This window comes from Epinephelus lanceolatus, chromosome 11, assembly GCF_041903045.1.
Source record: "Epinephelus lanceolatus isolate andai-2023 chromosome 11, ASM4190304v1, whole genome shotgun sequence".
Classification (NCBI taxonomy): domain Eukaryota; kingdom Metazoa; phylum Chordata; class Actinopteri; order Perciformes; family Serranidae; genus Epinephelus; species Epinephelus lanceolatus.
This window is the reverse complement of record NC_135744.1, coordinates 12,819,485-12,825,399: the sequence shown is the minus strand read 5'-3', so window position 1 is coordinate 12,825,399 and position 5,915 is coordinate 12,819,485.

The window sequence follows — 5,915 nt, the reverse complement described above, 5'->3', positions numbered from 1 at the left end:
GATGTGTGCTATGTGAATTAAGATGGATTATTTTTCTAATGTGTGAATGCTGTTAGAAAAAATGTCTCCAACAATAAATTCATTTCTCATCCTGTAAATCCATTACAACTCTGCTCCCATTTGAGAACAGTTCTGTCATCTTTTTATTCAGACCATTTGTTTTTTCATTGAATATTATAGTCTCCATTGTTAATTTTGATAAGGTTGATTAGTCTGCTGTTACAGTCAGGGTTTCCTTTTTAACCTGCCTCTTTAAGTCGTCAAAATGTAAATATATTCTGTCTAAAAATACCAGAATCAATCCCCAGGGTGCTAAAACACCCAAATTCTCAGGAAAGCTCTCTTTTTGTTAAAAAAATCTAACCTGGATTGACTTTAAACTTGACGTATGTTTGTAAAGAAGTTTTCACCAGCTGCAGAGTAAACAGAGGTAAAATATACAGCTCAGCTTTTTACTAACTTAACACAAAATAACAAGGAAAAATATTCATATGACCATAAAATCTACATATTCATCATACTGTAAAATGTCAGTTGGCTTTACGCACACCAAAAAACCTACTGCAGTCATTGATGATAATAATTGTGCTCCCTTTAGGTTTCATTAGCATTTTGACTTCTTTCATACTTTAGTAGGATCGATGTTAAATTTCGGTTGGTATGAAAATCAGGTTGACAATACTTTAAATGTCTTTTAAATATGACGTTTTTTGTATGTTGGGTATTATTCCCCATACGTTACGACTAAATGTTTTTCTACGTCAAGATGACGTCAGACTGAGACATTTGGAAGACGTAGCATTTTGGGTTACTTAACAACATAATTTAAACCAACATATCAGCCTCATCTGTTGACTGTATCCTATGTCAAATTGATGCTGGCATCAGATGTTATCCTGACATTGCATTTTGGTCACCGGATGTCACAACCCAACTTCAAATACAGTTGTCTAATGACATCATTGGCCAGCTGGGTTTAACGAGCTGGGCACATAAAATTAAACGTGCAGCAAGTGTCTTTTGGGTGGCAGCGGAAACAGTCGCACAACGCTCATGGAAGTGGCTAGATGGTAACCCTAGCTGCTTCAAAATAATTTTGTTTTGCTGTTTTATGGTGTGACAACACTGTGGTTAAGGTCTGGTTAGGGTTAGGGAAAGATAATGGTTTGGTTTAAAATGATCACCTGAAACTCAGAACATGAAATCTCATGAGAGTTGTCGCATATCTTGGGCTGCCATCGAGACATGACCGACACTAGCCCCTTTTACACTGCCTGTTGAAGGCAGGACTATTGCACCGTTATGTTGCCTCACTGTGCGATATAAAAGGTACGATGGCAATATGGGACAACGGATGTCTCACCTTTAAGCCATCACAGGAGGTAGTATAAACAGACAGCTGGCAGGACAGGACTATCTGCAAGACGGATGTGACGCTTTGATGACGTGTTATATGTGCAACCCACCACGGGAGACTTAAAAAGTAGCTGATAGCAGTTAGCAGCTAACTCGAAGAAGAAGAACAGCGGCCAAAAATTTCCACTTATTGGGAAAACAATGAGGTCCAGGAGCTTCTTACCCTCCGAGCAGAGGTGGAGATCACCCGCGATATAACAAAGACAGTAAATGATTGTTATTGCCATGTTAATTCCATTGTTATTGTTTATAAAGCGCTGCTGACACATATGTTATATGTCACTCTAGAGGCAAATGTTACTGTTTTACATGTCACACCTCTGTTGATTTCACGATGCCAGCATGCTGTCTAAAATCGCACCCTGGAGCGGAATGATGCGGCCGTTGTTTGGTTATGTGTAAAACTGCAAATGCGGTGAAATGAAGGGACTTTGTAGCGGCTCTGTTGCGTGATCACTGTGTAAAACGGGCTTCTGATATATGACTTTTAAACTGATGTGGTGAGCAAACAGTTTCTCATTTCCATCTTCATCATTTATTTTGACTCTGTGTGTTTGTGTCACCTGATGAATTAAAATCCAGTATTCAGCCTCTTTTATCTCTGTTTTTGGTCTCCACCAACTCCTGAAGGAAATATCTGTCTCTTCAGCTGCTAAATGCTTCACTGTGTTCACCAGCTGGTCTCTGACTCTGTCTGTCTGCTGTTTGCTGCTGAGCAGGAAGTGTACAGTGGGTTTCCAAAAGCTTTTTCTCATTAAGAAATACTTCAACCCCGCAAACGACCATTTGTAACCATGAACGAAGAATCCCAAAACTTAAACTCTGGATGAATTGAAGTCATATTTGAACCAGAGCAAAACTACACCAAAACATCTGTTTACGAACTCTCACTGAACTTGTGCAGTATAATCCAAGTCTCATTTATCCAGTTGTATGCTCAGCACTTTTGACTAATAAGGTCTTATTTTTAGATCAGTGATTTCAATGCCTTTTAAGACTTTTTAAGGATCCACAGGAACCCTGATTTAAAAACATTTTCATCAGTTATTGATTAGAGGAGTCCTGTTCTTTTATCCTACAGATTCAAATTCTGATATTTGAGTTAGGACACACTATAGCACAAATACACCACCGTGCATTGTGTCTCGCTGGGACTCCAAACAAATACAATTCACTGTTAGTGCAGCGCCAAACACATTGTTGTATGCAAGATGGCTCCTGTTGGTTCCCACCCTCCTGAAGCAGAGATGAGATAACTGATGGATGGGGCTGCTATACCTGCCTGGCTCTGCTGTGGATTTATGGCAGCATGGCTTCATGTCCTGTATAGTAATCCATTTGTGGGCCACTGCATCATTTTCCTGACAGCTGAATCACGGTTCTGTGTGATTGCTCACCTTAGTTTATAGCAAAAAGGCTGGCAACATGAAATCCTGTGCAGAGGCCAGTGACGTTTTTCCTAATGAGAATGTTATATAATGGGGTTACATTTCACCGGCCAGTCCAATCATGTGACACAGAAAGGTGAATTCTGACACAGGTGCTCACAGATCTTTCACTAATGGTTCCTGGGTTTAGTCGTAACAACGAATGGCCGGGCAACCTTGTTTTGGTAAGTGACAGATTCTATTTTTAGTTCACGCCAATTACAAAAAGAGAAGTCTGACTTTATTCAGAGATGGAGTAGAGAAGTCACAGACAGACTGCTGGTTTGGGTCTTTTTACAGGATTAACTGACATTAAGAAAAATATAGAGCACAAGGTCTGTCCTTAATGTCTAGTGGTGTCTTGTTTAAGTGGCTGTAATGTGATCAAATGACAATGTGAAAGAGATCACTCGTAGTAATGAACCCACCAAGAATTATCAGTTGAATGTGCAGCCTCTCTCAGATTTACGGAGCTTTATCTGTCCGACCCAGTCTCCAGGTCTTGTTCACCAGTGAGGGTAGAATGGACCGTGAGATGGATCAGCGGTTTGGTGCAGCGTCTGCAGTGATGCGGGCGCTGCACCAGACTGTCGTGGTGAAGAGGGAGCTGAGCCAGAAGGCAAAGCTTTCAATTTACTGGTCCATCTATGTCCCAACCCTCACCTATGGTCATGAGCTGTGGGTAGTGACCGAAAGAATGAGGTCACAGATACAAGTGGCCGAAATGAGTTTCTTCTGTAGGGTGTCTGGGCTCAACTTTAGAGATAGGGGGAGGAGATCAAACATCTGGAGGGAGCTCAGAGTAGAGCTGCTGCTCCTTCACATCGAAAGGAGTCAGTTGAGGTGGTTCAGGCATCTGATCAGGATCCTCCTGGGTGCCTCCCGTTGGAGGTGTTCCAGGTACATCCCACTGGTAGGAGGCCCCGGGACAGACCCAGAACACGCTGGAGGGATTATATATCTCATCTGGCCTGGGAATGCCTCAAAGTCTTCCAGGAGGAGCTGGAAAGTGTTGCTTGGGAGAGGGATGTGTGGAATGCTTTGCTCGACCAGGCTCAGGATAGCGGAGACAACTACACTCATATTTTGTTTCTGGCCGAGATGCTCAGAGCAGAAGATCCACTGTCCACTAGTTAGATACCACTGTACCCTGGACAACATGGGGCAGTGCAGATTCAACGAAAACTGGCCAAGATTAACCAAGATTTCACAACATGCATAAAAACAGCACAAGTAAATACATGAGTTTCAGTGTATTTTACGCAAGAAGCTTTTCAAACTCGGCACAATGAGAATCAAGGCAGTGGAAATCCACATGCAGAGTGAGAGACACATAACCTACTCTTGTTTCAACCATGCCCAGAAAGAGTTCATTTAATTTAAGGAACATTAAGTTTTTCACCAGAACAAAAAAAAGTCATGTTTTATGTTACAGTAAACGTTTGGGCAGAATTGTCCCTGACCCTCATTGTTGATGTCTGTTTATGTTTTCTTGTTTTGTTTCTCTCCAATTTTGGTTATTGTAAAATTGGTCTTCAATTTCATTCCAAGTGCCATCTCTTCAAATAACTATGTCGGTCAGTGACTCTTCACATCCAAATATGACACGCTAGGTACCCTTCTGCCTCAGTTTTGGACATTCAGGGTAGGTGAGTCAATTTACACTTCTTACATGCATTGTGTCTGTCAAAATACACTAATGTTTTCACAGGAAGTGTATGGATTCTGCTCATTAAATGAATAGTCTTTGTCAAATTAAATTTACAAGATAGGTAAAACACCTTTTTTTAACATCTATTTGCATTTATTTCCTTGTGCACCAAAAGTACGTTTTTAAGTATATGTAAAAAAACCCATCATGGTTTGGTTTAACATTCACATGGGAAGTGAATGGTGAACTACTGGGTGAAAGTCCAGAGTTTGTTGGACCCATCCACCAACAAAATTGAATGTTTAGGTCACAGATCAGGTTACCATTAAATCTGGACCCCCACAACCTTTTCTCCAACACCACCATGAGGTTTAAGATTCCTCTAGTAGATTATCATGAGTTTTCCCTCCACTTTGGGGCCAAAATCTCAACTTTGTGGGAGAAACATTTGAAAAGTAAAAAACTCTTTTAGCAAAGACCAACAAAATCCTCAGGATTCAACCTCTGGGCACCATGAATGTCTGGACAAAATTTAACCTTAAGTCCATCCATTAGTTGTTGAGAAATTTTAGTCTGGACCATAGCTGTAAATTGACTAATAGTCAGGCTGACATCGGCGTCCCTAGAGCCACACTGCAGCTAACTGCAGCTAGCTGTGGCTAAATATACAGGGAACCATAATGGAGGAATGAGAGCAGAATAATTCTGTACGTATCAAAGCGCTCCAACCAGAAGTTCAAAGTAAAGCTTTCATTATCGAAAATACTACAAGCTTTGAACAAGGCTGATCTGCTATTCCTTCCCTTGCATACAGAACAATGGAGGTACTGTCTGCATTCCTGCTACCTTGCAGTCACAGCTTGAACCTGCAGTAATGAAGTATATAAACAGACACTGGTGGTGACAAATCATCCACCTCGAACCCTGACAACAGGGGTGAGAATAGGAGCAGCGGTGTGCTTTCTTCCTGACAGTGAACTGTCACTTGTCATCACTGTGAGTTGAGATATAGAGTGCAGAGGCAATCTGCTAATGCAGCTCAGTGGAATAATAAGAGTGGGCCGTAAAGTCGAGGGCAGAGTCTCATCAATATAAGTAAGTCGTAACTGAATGCAGGCCTGATGATTCATCCCCTCACCTTATGAAATAGTTTGTATTCACCCATGTTGCTTTTGTTTAAGTGTGGTCCCTTAGAGTCTGATGCTCCACAGCAGGCAGGTTGGCAGGCTGCTGGCAGGGTGTGAGTTCTATATTGAGTGCAACCAGAAACCTATTAATTAGTGCACCCAGTAGTTTACTTGCCAGGCCTTGTAGGAACAACTTGAGTTGAGTTCTACCATTACTTGGAGGCGTCCCAAAAGCCTCACACTGTCTCCTGTTGAATACCTGCTGTGCAGAGAACTTCCTGTTCCTGGAACAAT